At 45.5% G+C, this 15188-nt stretch overlaps 1 long non-coding RNA gene across 2 annotated transcripts in view; it reads left to right on the top strand.

The window, feature by feature from the left end:
* LOC147417778 (uncharacterized) overlaps nt 1-12914 on the top strand; it is a 64928-nt gene extending 52014 nt beyond the window's left edge. Inside the window, exon 4 of one of the 2 annotated variants that reach the window (XR_015187301.1) lies at nt 12336-12914. This is a non-coding gene — a long non-coding RNA (uncharacterized LOC147417778). The remainder of the gene's footprint in view (nt 1-12335) is intronic. The other variant, XR_015187302.1, reaches the window with a different exon arrangement.
* The last annotated feature ends 2274 nt before the right edge of the window (nt 12915-15188 follow it).

The raw sequence follows: 15188 nt of genomic DNA, 5'->3' as shown, positions 1-15188 counted from the left end.
TGAATTTGCACCTGTACGGTGAGGTTATGATCCTCACCGGTGCCTGGTTTGGAGTAGCAGTTAGCTACCCCTGTTCCTGCTCAAGGAGGCTCTTGCCTCAGCACAAAAGCACGAACCCACGCAACTGTACATCAGTCAAATGAAGAGCCCTCTTATGGGGCATCACATAACTGCACGTAGGGGGGAGAGAGCAATGTGTAGTGTGCAGGGCATCACTCCTAGCACCACACTGTACATGAGAGGAAAAGAAAGCACTCCATAGCTCTTAACCTGTGAGACGGGTTCTCAATGAAGCATCCCCCAAGCATAAATCGAGCGCCCCCTCTTCTGCCCTTAACCTGTAATGCATCTGTGAACAAATAGATGCAAAAAGGAGAAGATTTCCATGGCTGCCAAAACCTGCGTATCGCTGAAAACGCAGCAAAACAGCCCTGCAAACACGCATCTGATGCCTTCCAATGCTGAAAATGAGCTCCTTAGTCTTAGGTGAAGTCATGGGAAGCTAAAAAATGGAGAGAAATGGCTGAAAATCACAGTTCTCAGCCTACAAAACTGCTCCAAAAAGTCAGTTACGAGTTTTGTTCTCCCAAACTTGGTAAATTGGCCAAAAAAGTGCCACTTGGCACTCATACATGCAATTTCCCCGCACTAGGCTTCCTGCGTAAAAATCTCTCAACTGGTGCATTAGTTGACTTTGCAGCAGAGTAATAAATTGTTCCCCTAGTCATACCGAAGATAATGACGCGAACACATTTCGTGGCCCAAAATAGAAATTCCCTAAATTTTAGGAGACGCTTCCGTTGGGCTCCCACTGGTCATCTGACCATCTATCCTCATCGGGACCGTATCCAAAAGTGCAATGTGGCCCAACTATAGGATACTTTCTATTGGTGATTCCACCTTGACTTTATGCCTTTGTTGAGTTCACTTCCTAGTATCCAACAACTTGCTAAGTGCCACGGGGGGACCTACATGATCTTGAACTGAGCCTAGACATCCTTTTACTTTACGAGTTCTAGTGCCGACCAACTTCCCGTCTGCGGGTGAAACTACCGTTCACATTGGCCATACAATGTCCGACCATTTGCAACTTCAAAAAGAGGGTCTCAAAAATTAAACAAAAATCATTGGAAAGAAACCAACAACTAAGGTTAGCAGTTGCCACGTCCTCGTGACATTGGCCTACAGACTTTATGTTACTGAAGAATGCTCTCGTCATGTTGACAAGGTAGGATTTTCTTCATGGGTCTTTGCTTTCATGTGAATGGGTATAAAGTGCCAATACAGCTAGCTGGGCGTTGCCACTTCCAACACCATAGATCAGAGGATGAGAAGGCAGCAGGGTCTGCCTTTGATGGTTCCATTAAAGCTCATGCGCGACTAAAGCCATCATCGCCTACAAGCGTCATAGCCTACTCTCTCTCTCTCTCTCTCTCTCTCTCTCTCTCTCTTTTTGCCCGCCCCTCGCGCTCCCTGCCCGCCCCTACCCCTCGCGCTTCCCCCCTGTTGCTCCCTCTCTCTCGTGCTGCGCGCCCCGCTCCCTCTCTATCGCACCCCTTGCTGCACCTGCCCCTCGCGCTCCTGCCCGCCCCTGCCCCTCGCGCTTCCCCCGTGCTGCTCCCTCTCTCTCGCGCTGCCCGCCCCGCTCCCTCTCTATCGCGCTGCCCTCCCCCCCTTTTAATTTTTAATTTAATGTTAGTTTAAACCCCCCCCCCCCTTCCTCAGTCTATCGCCCCTCTCCTCCGTCTATCACCCCCCCCCCCTATTTAATTTAACTTAAACTTTAAGTTTTCCAACTACTCCCCCTCCCCTTATCTATCGCCCCCCCCCCCCCCCCCCCTCCCCTCTCTCCTCAGTCTATCGCGGCGTTCCCCCCCCCCCCTCTCCTCAACCTATCTATCGCACCTCTCTCTCTCTCTCTCTCTCTCTCTGATTCTCTGGGCCTCACCGTAATGGATCCACTTGAAGAAGACCCTGATTCTTTGGGCCTCACCGTAAGGGATCCACTTGAAGAAGACCCTGCACAGGACACGGAAGCCGCCAATGTCTCACCTGTTTGCAAGCCACGAGCAAAGGCAACCTTCGTGCTCACGAATAAGCGGATGGCGCAGATGGAGAGGGAAATGAAGGAGTGGAAAACAGAGATGGAAGGATGGTGGAAGGAGAAGGCCAACCTACTTCAGATGGTCTTCAATGAGGGCGCACAGTGGAAGAAGGAGAAAGAGAGCCTTAACGCAGAAATACAGACACTCAAAGAAGAAGTCTCAACCCTCAAACAGGAGAACCCAAACGTCGAGATACGGGTACTCAAAAAAGAAGTCTCAGCCCTTAAACAGGAGCTTGCTGATAGAGTAAGCAATGGACTAGAGGAAGGCGAATTTCAACCCTCGGTAATAGATGAAATCAAGGAAATTAAGGAACAGGTAAGGATGATCACAGAGGAAGAGAAACTGAGTGTGGCAAAGACATCTTCGTGGGCGGAGATGATAACAAGGACACAGAAAAAGGCGGACGAGGCTGAAAAATGGATTGAGGTCGCCAAGAAAGGGAAAGGTCAAGAAACTCCTTGTACACCAACGCTTATCAACATGACTCTCGAAGAGGAACAAAGAAGGCGGATGCGAGCACTGCATGTGAGAGTGACCGGTCTCAAAGACATAAACAATGTGGAGAAAGAGGTCACAAGCCTTACATCCATGATGGGGATGGAAAAGCCTCTGCACACAAAGGCATGGAGGGTAGGTAAGAAAAGTGATGGCACGGGTGAGTCTTCAAAGGGGAGAGCTCTCATACTATGCTTTCCCTCGTTGGAAGAGAAGAAGGAATTCTTGATGAAGAGGCCTACTCTCAAAAAGACAGGAATTTTCCTCGGTGATGACCTGACTCTCTCACAGCTCGCACATATGAGAGAGGTAATGCCAGAGATTACAGCGGCAAGGGAGAAGGGAAAGATAGCCTTGTACAGAGATGGACGGGTGGTGATTTTAGAGCGGCGTACTGCATGACGGTGCGAGACCTATGGGACCACACTGAAGATGGCTACCTGGAACTGTAATGGGTCTATGAGGTTGGACGTGGGTGCATTTGAGGAGAGTTTCAAAGACAAGGATATTGTGTTCTTCTCAGAGACTCATCAGGCCCCTGGACAGGTAATGCCACATGTGGTGGGATACAGATGGGAAACAGCTCACAGGACAAATGCGAGATCTGAGCACGGGAGTAGAGGTTCAGGAGGAGTAGCAGTGCTATTCAGAGAGGAACTACAACCATTACTGCATATTGTACGAAGAGATGATCATGCTAGATATATGTGGGTGAGACTGAGACCTGACACATGTCGATTTTTATATATTGCCATATGTTACTTTCCTCCTAGTACATCAATGTATGCCGCATCCAGAGGGCAGGCGCCTTTCTCTATCCTAGATGATGACATTTGGGAGTTTTCTAGGGATGGTGATATCATTCTCCTAGGGGACTTCAATGCCCGAACGGGGAACTCGCAGACAGTCTTCTACGACACTTCAAATGAGATGCTTAGAGAGCTGAATGTGGGTGAATTGGGGCTTGGCAGATGCTCAGATGACAGAGAGCAAACGGAGTATGGGAGTTACCTCATGGAAATGACGACTACACATGGATTAGCCATACTTAATGGCTTACAGCGATTTCCTGGAGCAGCCGGTTTCACATGCTTTCCACATGGACATGGGGCCAGTACAGTGGATTATGTTATGACCCAACCGAGCTTTATCCCCTGCATTCAGGATTTCACAGTGGGAGCTAGGCCAGTGGGCATAGCAGTAGACCATGCTCTCTTGACACTATCCGTTAAATTTCAGTATAGTACAACCCAGACATCAGGAGGCAGGTCACACACCCGCTATACATTTACTGTAGAGACTGATTTCGTTTATTCAGAGGAGATCTGGCACCGTCTATTGGAAGGCACAACTGGCACAAATGGTACAGGTCTCTCAGTGGAGGAGTGCACCACGCTACTGACTGAGACATTGCACGGGGCTGCATCAGTGGCATACCCACACACTCAGCCGGGCAAGAGACGACATTCTGGGAGCATGCCCCAGAATAGTTGGTATGATGAAGAATGCAGAGAGATGAGAGACCAGCTTTAGAGGGATCTTCTTTTAGGAGTCATCACTTATAGACAGTCTCGGATTGCTTTGCGACGCCTTGTGCGACGGAAGAAGTGAGCTTACCTAGCCCAAATGGAGCGAGGCTTGTATCAGATGTTCTTGAGTAGGGACTCAGGAGAGGCATGGCGTCTCTTCCATGAGCACTCCCCTCCCCCAGTGATTACTTCACCTGAGGTGTGGGGCCAATATGCGACATCATTATATACGGTTCTTGGATAGGAACCCCTTCCAGACCCTACCAAGCCTTGCCCAGCTACGAGCACTTTCTTTACACCTGAGATGGTACAAAGGGCCATTGACAGAATGAAAGACTGGGAAGGCATATGATCATGACGGTCTAGTATCGGAGCACTTTATACATGCCAGGGATATGCTGATGGAGGTTCTCGCAGTGTTGTTCAATCGTGCCATGTGTGAGGGATTACCTGAGACTTGGGAGATTGTCTAATATTGTGCCCATCTTCAAGGCTGGTGACCCTACAGAGCCTGGGAACTACCGCACTATCATGGTTGGACACACATTGGCGCGGTTGTATGCATCCATCCTGGAGCAACACTTGAGTAATTGGGCAGAGGGCGAGGGGGTACGGGCAAAGGGTCAAGCCGGCTTCAGGAGGGGTTTCTCCACTCTTGATCATATTCTGACACTCAGGGCCATCATTGAGGAGGGCAGAGCACATGGGAGACTAATATATTGTAGCTTTGTGGACTTTCGTAAAGCATTTGACATGGTACCAAGAGCTCGATTGATGCGTAGACTACAGGAGATGGGGGTGCCCATAGAGGTGATTTGGGGGATTATGGCTTTGTACAGATCAGTGATGGGACGGTTACGCACTCCGGAAGGGGTATCTGATTTAGTTCACTCTACCATTGGAGTGAAACAGGGCTGCCCATTGTCTCCTACTCTATTTGGTATGTATGTTGATGAGGTGTCTGATTACATCGATAGAGAGGGTGACAGAGGTGCACAGCTGGCAGGGACGTGGATCCCATTGTTGCTATATGCTGATGATATTGTGCTGATATCTGACTCACCATAAGGTATGCAACGATAGTTGGATGCACTACGCAATTTTGCAGAGGATAGTGGATTGTGTGTTAACCTAGGTAAAACCAAGGTTATGGTGTTTAACACCACACCGCAATGGGTCAGGAGATCAGTACTCACTTTCAAGTATGGTCAGGAGATTGTGGAGTATACAGATGCATACACTTACCTGAGGGTAGTCTTTACTGGGCCGAGATTTTCCTTGAGAAGAGCAGCAGAGACTAGACTAACTAGAGCTGGTGCGGCTCTGGGAGGAATGGAGAGGATGTGTTCACAGGTTCAGTTCCAGGAACCTAGGACAAAGTTATGGCTCTTTGATACTTTGGTTGCCTCTACTATGTTATATGGGGTGCAGGTCTGGGGACCTTCTATAGGCCAGGATGGGTGGAGGCGTATGGAGAAGCCCCTAGTATCTATGATCTCTCGGCTGATTAGAGCCAAGGTTTCTGTACTGCATGATATCATTCGAGCGGAATTAGCTGCCCCCCCTATGGAGATTGAGGCGCTCACAAGATCAGTCTCCTTTGTACACAGTCTGTGGGATACTACCAGAGATAGATATGCCAGGGTGGCTCTAGAGTCCTCCAGACAATTAGCTCTTAACGGGGATACATCATGCTGGTATGCTCAGATAACATCATGGTTTCAGACACATGGTTTCACCATGGACAGGTTGCCTCCTTTTCAATACTCTCTTCAGGCACCCTTGAGGTCTCTGACACAGGTAGAGATTAATAGACTCATCCGTCAGGATTTGATCCAGTTGGAACGAGGAGGACATGGATAGAGCCGTTACAAGAGTTGGGCACAAAGATGGCTTTCTATAGAGAGCATCTTCTCCACCTCACGGGAGATGGGTTTGTAATTCGACCTAGCTATATGGACACGCATCTCTCGCATGGTTTGCGTTGTGCCATTGGCCAGATACGCACGTCCTCACATCAGCTCGAGATTGAGACTGGCAGATTCAGAAGGACACCAGCAAAGAACAGAATATGCCGCTTATGCCATCTAGAGCGAGAGAGAGAGAAGTACATTACATATGTCATTGCACAGTGTACTATGAGATACGAGGCCGTTTTCACTGTCTATTCAGAGAAGGTTTTGGGCCTCTATCTAGGGTCATGAGTTATGAGGATCAAAGATGTCTTGGGCTTTATCTACTTGAGTTACACAAGCATAGAGAAACCTTACTGAGGAGAGGTGAAGAGAGACATCCCAGAGATAGATCACAGATTTCTTTACACTAGATATTGTACACCCAGAAGAACAGACAGAGGAGCAACCAACGACGGTGGAGAGGTCTACCCGCACTACTGGCATTCTCATAGACCGAGCATTGGAGCTAGGGAGATCTAGACGACCCCGAGGGAGGAGAGGAGCTACACAATTTCGAAGGAGGCTATGGCAAAAGATTCAAGCCACACTCTTTCGTCGTCCAGAGTGCAGATGAAGATGGATCTCTACTCCCCTCCCATATTGTCTTCACATTGTACTGCTTAGTTTAGGATCCCGCAATATTTATATTTTGTTATCCTAGTTTAATTTATTTTGTTAATCTGACTTTGTATGAGATACACCGCATTGTAACTTTCTGGTCTCATAGGTCACTTTGGCCTTTTGAAGACGTTAATATAACATTTCATTTCATTTCATTTCATCTCTCTCTCTCTCTCTCTCTCTCTCTCTCTCTCTCTCTCTCTCTCTCTCTCTCTCTCTCTCTCTCATAACAGGTCTTGAGTTCAACTCTCCTCGTCAAATATATCTCTAAGGTCTCTTGGGATAGTTTCCTATGATGTTAAAATACTCTTCTTCTCGGGGGTGCCTGTGTGCGCGCGCGTGCGCGCTAATTAAAAGAGGAAAATGGTATAACCTATCACCCAAGTGTGGTAGATTGGTTATGCCATTTCCCTCTTGAATAACAGGTCTTGAGTTCAACTCTCCTCGTTGGATATATCTTTAAGGTCTCTTGGGATAATTTCCTACGACGTTAAAATACTCTTCTTCTTCTTCTTCTTCTCTCTCTCCCGCGCTTGCAAAGAGTGGCTAGAGACAAATTACCTGCAGACAAAACTCCGAGCTGCTTCTGGGGAACCTGCGACCTGCTTGTGGAGAAGATCTAATTGCTTCTGAGAGCAATTGAGCAACGAAGAGTGCTTTTTTTATTTTATTCACTTGGTAGCTTTTCACGCGGAGTTTATTTTATTTAGAGCAACGAGGTTTTTTTTAATAAAATTAAATCTAATGCCACGTGGTGGCTTCTGCGTTGAGATACTGGAAAAAGAGCCTTTGGCTCACCAAGTAAAAACGAATCTCAATTGTTGAAAAGGAATAAAGATTAGTGAACTTGAACAATCCAACCAAAATAGATACAATGGTATTTTGGGAATTTTTGAAATTTGAGGGGTATTTTTGGAAATTCCATAAATTAGAGGGGTATTTAGGTAATCTCCCCTAAATTCTTTGCTCCGCTTTCGCCAACCTCCTGGTGATCGGCGACAGTGCTCGAAAAAAACTTTTTCCAAAAACTTGGCAAACCTACATATGTGAAACAACAGAGGTAAATTGACAAAATTTGAAGGTTTTTACACCGGATTACACTAATTTTTTTAAAATTTTGTAGATTTTCTCACCTTCAAGTATAAAATATGGAGGTAAATTTCAAAATTCGTGGGTGGGCCAGCCATCGTGTCTAGCTAGCAATCCAATCCATCTCAACCCTAGCAGGATGGATGGAGTGTGAGCCAGCCGTCGGGTCCTCAATCCATCCTCTCTCCACAAGATAAATCACTAGTCAATTATAGAATGCATCATCGGTGACAGCAAGCAATGTGTCGGCCATACCATTACTTCTTTAAACTAGGAAATTAAAAAAACATAAAAGGAACAAACAAAAATCTCAACGGCTTCAAACAGCCTCCTTCGTCAAAAGTTAAGTTTTCTCACCAGGATTTATGCTGTTCTTCCCTCCAAAAGCAAGACAGCAGGCAAGGAGAAACTGAAATGTGAGCCTTCAACTTCAGGCTTCTCTGGGCTTTCTGTCCCTGATGACAGAGGGACAATCAATGATCTGAAAGGAGCTTGAGCATGATGCTAAGTTGAAAGAAGAGCAACAACACAGAAGCAGTGGTGATGGTGGAGTGACCATGACAGCAGAAGAGATGATGATAGAGATTGCCGTAGACACTATCTACATGGTGATGGAGATTGAGGTAGACATGAGAGAGGATATGAAAGACGAAGAGACCATGACAGAGAGGATAAAATATAGAGGGGTTCGTAGCCACATGGGTGGTGATTGTAGGGCTCACAATTAGCATGAAGATTTCAGGGTTAGATACAATGGATATGTTGGCAGTGACGAAGATGATGAACACAGAGACCGGAGCAGGATGGATTGAGATGATAGAAACCCTAGCTCTTCAAAAGGGCATCAACCATATGAACTTGAGTTTTTCAAACGAGGTAGGGGTTCACGTGTCATGGATCATGGCTGCTTCGTGCAGCTTGCAGGCTTTCACAATTGAAAGGAAGGGATTGTGCATGTATCGCAAATTGCCACATGTATGATCAAGACTTATGGGTTAAGGTTATTTCCATGTCTGGGAATAAAATTAGCCTTTCCATGAAGGAGGTGGACCAAAAGACAGGGCAAGATCATCTAATATTGAAAAGCTGCTCTTTGGAGGAATCCAATTCCTCTTGTATGAATCAGCCTTCTATAGGTCGCAAAGGGCTTTCTAGGATTATCGAGGATAAAGTAATTCCCTTTGCTGAAGCCTTCACTCCCTACTGCTCTCCATCGCGTGCGTAGCCCCCAGCCTACTCGCCTTGGTGCCCCCTCCTCCCAGCCCTTTTGCCCTCGCGCCCCTATCCTCTGCCCACCCGTCTTGCTGCCTACCATTCAGCCCGTCCTCTCCTTGCAGCCCGCTTCCAGTCCCTCTCCCGCTGCCGCATTCCCACCCTAGCCTTCCCACCTCCTCTCGCTTTCATTTTTTGAGTATACTATATCCCTTGGGAGAGGATTATCTTGAGGACACGATGGTTGGCTCACCCTCCATCTCAGTCAGATGTATGGCAAGATCAGTGCACCTCGCCAGCTTTTCAGTGACAGTTTTGGTCATGCATTTGGACCCTCAGGATCAGCCACAGGATATGCTATTTCATGTGGATGATTGCATATGCAGGATTTCCCATTGGCACTAGGACTGAGATTACTGGTCATGATCCGACTTGCCAAAGAGGTACTTTGCAACCTGAGTCCTTGAGGCACTGTTCTTGGGTTTGTCCATATGCTCAGCCAGTGTGGAGAGTTGTTTGTTGTTTCATGATCAGAGTGGGCATTCATGATGGGTTTGCGGTGTGGAGGGAAGTTGCGTGGTTATTGTGGTTTCCAGGCTTTTTTCAATTCTCTCCGACAGAGCCAATCTTCATGCTTACTTCATTGGGATATAGATTGGGCACTTTACAGATGATTCTAGATATAGGTCATCAGTTGGACTTCTCTCAGAGCAAGAGTTTTTACTACGATCTGAAGCATCACTCTATGGACTATGTGGAAGGCTTGTTCTGCTCATATGTTGGGCTCGCTGTCTTCCCCTACATCCACTATTTGGAGTCAGCTGCTGCATACTCTTCATAGCACTATTCAGTGTCACTACAAATGTGACATTTTCTAACATGCATTGTAAAGTTGCAATTGTAGAGATCCCACAGGTTAAATAGGACATTGGCAACTCAAAACGTGCTTCTCTCAATTCTAATGGCTACTGGAGTTAGTTGATATCAGTAGATGCATGCTGCAACTTGAAGATCAGGCCTACACTTCTGTATACACACCATTTTAAAGGCTTGCCTTTCTCTTGTGTATGTGTGCATAAGAAGAGGAAACTGGAATAACCTTTCTATCACCCAAGTGTGCTAGATTGGTTATCCCAGTTCCTTTTAGAGACGAGTTCTTGAATTAAGACTCGTGGGATAGATCTTTAAGGTCTCTTAGGATTGTCGATGTTAAAATCTCTCATTTTGTGTGTGTGTGTGTGTGTGTGCCCTTTGGAAGAGCCATTGCCTTTGAAGGAATTGTTTGCTTGGCGTGCTCCCAGTAGGCTCCTTGCTCAGTGCTCGTCGCATCTGCTCCTCTCGTTGTGTTCGTCGCTCGGCTGTGGAAGAGACTGTCAGTCACCTCCTTTGGGATGGTTGCATTTCTCGAGGATTTCTTCGCCGCATAGCAGCTGGTATGCGACTCCAATTCCCTTCTGTGGTTTTCCACAAACGCTTTTGGGTTTTTGGCATTCTCCTGCCCTCCTTACAAGGATTTGATACTTTCCTGATGTGGGTCCGATTTTGGGCTTTTTGCTGACTCTGTGGTGTCAGCGCAACAGCTGCATGTTCTCTCATGCTGATGTGGATCCCTTTCAGTTTTTCAGGCTTTCCCTTGGGCAATCTTTGCGCTTTGCCTGGGAGGTTGGTGATGTCACTACAGACATGTCACTACAGACATGTATCAGCTTTCCTATGAATGCTTTGTCATTTTTTGATGATGAACACTTCTGTGTTCATGCTATTGTATCTGATCTTTTTTGTGGGTTTTCCTTGCCTTGAGGTTCCGCACTTGTAAATTAATCTCAAAGATTTACAGACAAAAAAAAGTGTGTGTGTGTGTGTGTGTTTGTGTTTCACACTTATGAAGAAACTCAATTTTCAGAGCAATAATTACAGGCAAAACTTTACATTTATGCTCACAATACTAAAATACAACCATCCCCAATACCTACTTACACCAATATCCCACAGCTGAGTGGTCTGTTGTCCCCCCTGAAAATCTTTGGTCTGTCTGAGCATTTCTAAAGTCAGACGCCGGCGACCCACTGGCTTGCCCTCGAATCTTTGACTGCTGTCTCACAGTACTCTGAGCAAGATCACCTCCACCCCATCCTCTTTTTGTCGCTGATGCAGGAGAAACGTCATCCTGCCCTCTCAATGGAGGCTTCTCCACCCATTCCTTCCCAAACTTCACCAGAGCTGAGACAGTCCTTGTGTTCCTCGCAGATTCCTTACAGCATTAACAGCTCCTATCAAAAGATGCAGCCTCATCCTTAGATTGCTGACCATTGCAATAAATTAACCCCTTACAGAAGTACTGCCTCTTGGATGGAATCTCATCCCATTGCATTGGCTTGATGTGTGAGATAATCTCGTCAAGCTGAGACTCTTGCTTCTTATTAAATGTGTAAGGTAATCTCGTCTAGCTGAGACTCATTTGCTTTGGAATTGTCAGCATTTTGTTCACAAAGTTGCTGGATCTCTGAGGTTACGATTTTCCTCACAGCATTTTGGAAAACACTTTTGGTACAAGGCCCTTGAAGACCCTTGGAATATACTCAAACTTTCACCAATAAGCTCACAAATAGTGGCATTTGTGTCTGTACATAATGGACCATTTCATCGTCAGAGCCTAGAATTAAGATGGAGATGAGAGCTTCCTGTCTCTTGGTGTTTCATTTTTTATTGGCCTCTATTCAAAGATGTCCATTGAAAGTAGTTCCTAAGAAATCTTTGAAGAGAATCTCTCTTTGAGAGCACAATGCCCGAAATCAAACTTTGGATCAAAGTAATTGTAGTATTGTTTGTAAATAGAGTAATGCAGTCAAGCTACTAAATGTACTCTTGTGGGGTAGTTTTCCTCGAGAAATGGCTTGTTGAGTAGATTTTAATAAGTGGTGGGAATAGCTTCGAAATATTGCCATGCTTGTGTGTATTTCTTGGGTTTGAATTGCACTATGAAAGTCTTGAAAAATAACAAGTTAGTACTCAAAATAATATTTTAACCCAACAAATACCTATCCTACTTTGTGTTAGTGTAGAATTAAGATAGAGATGAGAGCTTCCTTGCCTCTTGGTGTTTCAGTGTTTATTTGAATCTCTTCAAAGATGACTGTTGAAAGTAGTTCCTATGAAATCTTTCAAGAGCATCTCTCTTTTGAGAGCACAATGCCCAAAATCAAACTTCGGATCAACGTAATTGTAGTGTTGTTTGTAGATAAGAGTAGTGCAATCAAGCACTAAATATTTGATCTTTACAAATTCTATTAGTAGCCAATTCTGAGGAGGCCTTATGTCTTTTGCAGATGTTTCTCTATGGTGTTTGAACAGGAAACGGAAAAGAGACCAACCAGCAAGGCCGTCTAAGATGGAAACAAACGGCTTACTCTTTGCAATGGAACGGATTTGAATCAGTTTCATAGAGTTATGTTTTGTATGTAACCTTCAAAAATTCATTAAGAAACGGCAGAACAGAAATGAGAAATGCATCGCTTTTGGGAAGGGAGTTGTTCCAGCCGTCAAAATGGAGTTTCAGTGTTCCTATGTTCCCATCCTTTCACACATATACTTTGTACATGGTTTTGTCTCGTAGCCAGTTCTCTTTGGCCTCTAAAAAGTGTCAATACAGTCTTTTGTTCTCAATGAATCTCACATCAGTACTATGGATAATTTTATGAGAAATTGGATCCCACAATGATAACCCATCTTACCAGTTTCTCCATAGACAGTTTATGCAAAGCTCTCTATGCTTGAAATGCAGCTTTGTATACAACAGGTCATCAAGAATGGTGACAATGACCGAACCTGTGAAGTTGGGTGCTACATTGAGCATTGATACTAAAGCTTGTTAAAGTTCACTGTGTCCGAGGTTTCTCTTCATGTTTGCAGTATTTCCCTCAAAATTTAGGCAAGCGTTTTCCGTTTCCTCTTCCTGTTAATCGACATTTTTGAGTTTTTGAGCGACAATTGTAAGCTGAGACGCACTTTTCCGAAACACTGGTGGTTTTTGTTGTGATGAGGGGTAGCACCCATGTGATTAGGGACTCTTGAAGCATGGTAAGGGGTTGGATGGTTAGCAACAAAAGTAGTGTTTTGACATGGAACTACTATGAGAGTGGAGCTTGCATTTGCAAAAACATGGTGGCCACCTTGTCTATGGGGTTTAGTAAGAAGAATCCTAATATAAACAGGGATGTACTTAGAATTTGGCAAGAAAAATAGAAAGCTAACCAAGATTTGAAACATCATGCCATACAGAAGAACTTTTGGACAAATTCTCACAATATTTCCCACATTGTGACTTACCTCAACATCATGAGCTTCTGTGAGGGAGGTGCGGCATACCTAGCTAGGTACGATTGGGGGTAGGGGACTGCCGGCCCGGTGGGGGGGGGGGGCTGGGGGTCCCCTGCCCCCAATTGTACCTAGCTAGGTATGCGGTGCCTCTTGAGCAGAAGCTCATGATGTTATGCATTGTATGAAAAACACTGAGAAGACTCCGTTTTCCTACATGAGAAAACTTTTAAATCTTCTTGTGATAGCTGCTACATGAGGAAGTGGAGAAAGCAATAAAGGCACTTTTTTTTTTTTTTTGGGTTCATCATCTCCCATACCCACAAAAAGACTTTTGGGCTCCTCTTTTGACAAATGAGTTTTGCAAAATAGTCAAATGGTCTGCAAGACCCTTAAAAATAATGCCATTGGGCTAAAAATAGCCCATATTTTCTTTATTTGCATGGGAGGCTAAATCCAAGTTTGTGGTGTATGTTTTGCTCGGATGCCCAAATTCTTATATAAGGTGCATGAACAAGTGAAAATAAGCATGGACTCCATGTGACACTGTCAAAGTGTCAATACAAGTGACATTTTCTACTTGTTGATTGTAAAGTTGCAATGGTAGAGAGTCCACACGTGAGATAGGACATCGGCAACTCAAAATGTGCTTCCCTCAATTCTAGCGGCTACCGGAGTTGGTCATTATTAGTACATACAAGTTGCTTAGGCCTATACAAAACACGCCGTTTTTAGGGCTTGTCCTTTTCTTGTGTGTTCGTGGTGTGTGTGTGTGTTTGTGTGTGAGAGAGAGAGAAATGAAATGAAATGATATGATATATTAACGTCTTCAAAAGGCCAAAATGACCTATGAGACCATCAGATACAAAGTGGTGAATCTAATACAATGTTTGAAGTACAAGTTCCAAAAAGTATTGAATGTAAAAAACTGAAAACTGAAAATGAAGTGTGGAATGTGAAATGTGTAGCGTGGATAATGTGTCGTGCTCTCTACAGTGTGGGTGCCCCTCAGTGCAATGTGTGTGACAATCTCACTCAACAGATGGAAACTCACTCAAATAGAATGAAACACAGAAACAATGGATAACAACAGAACAACAGAGACACAACAGTGGACCAGAACATGTGGACTTGACTATCTCAAAGAACCATGTACAGACTCTGGCGTGGCAGCACACTCAGCTCCAGCCCAGGACTCTCAGATACAATGGGGGTGTCGAGGCTCAGATGTGCCGGGATGGTGTAGACGTGCTCTGTGTAAAAACCCACTCTAGACGACTACTATGTACAATAATAATACCACTGGCCCAGAACGACTACTCATATGTACAGTCATCAAGAGCCACCAACGGCTCACAAAGAATATCATCTAAGTCTATCCCCACTGGGTGGTGGTGATGACCTGGCCACGATGTCCACTAGACCACCCTGCCACGTGTCTGCCCAAGTGTGAACCGACCATACCAAAGACCAACTGACCAAAGCCCAACTGTAAACTACTGTCATATGAAAGTGAAAGTGACACTGTAGCATGTAGCAGGCTACAGGTTGCCCGCCACAAGTCCGCTGCCCGTCCCGAAAAGCGAAACTAATGACTTGAAATATCGGCAATCTACTGTTGGTGGTCGGATGATGGAGGAGGAGGTGGAGGAGGCTGATAGTAAGTTGGGTAAGGAGATGGAGGCCAAGTGTACGGTGAGGGGTAGTGGCCATGAGGAGGGTACATCGGGTATGGAGCAGCAGGCTGCGTCATGTGAGACGGTTGCGGTTGAGTAGGTGGAGCTGGTGGAAACCCAGGAAACGACTGCGCAGGCTGCGAGGGTGGAACAGGTTGTTGGAATCCCGGGAAGTCGTAGAAGTGCTGA

The sequence above is a fragment of the Adiantum capillus-veneris genome, chromosome 30 (assembly GCF_014529385.1).
Source record: "Adiantum capillus-veneris isolate H3 chromosome 30, ASM1452938v2, whole genome shotgun sequence".
In the NCBI taxonomy this organism is placed as follows: domain Eukaryota; kingdom Viridiplantae; phylum Streptophyta; class Polypodiopsida; order Polypodiales; family Pteridaceae; genus Adiantum; species Adiantum capillus-veneris.
This window is presented reverse-complemented; position numbering and strand designations above follow the sequence as displayed.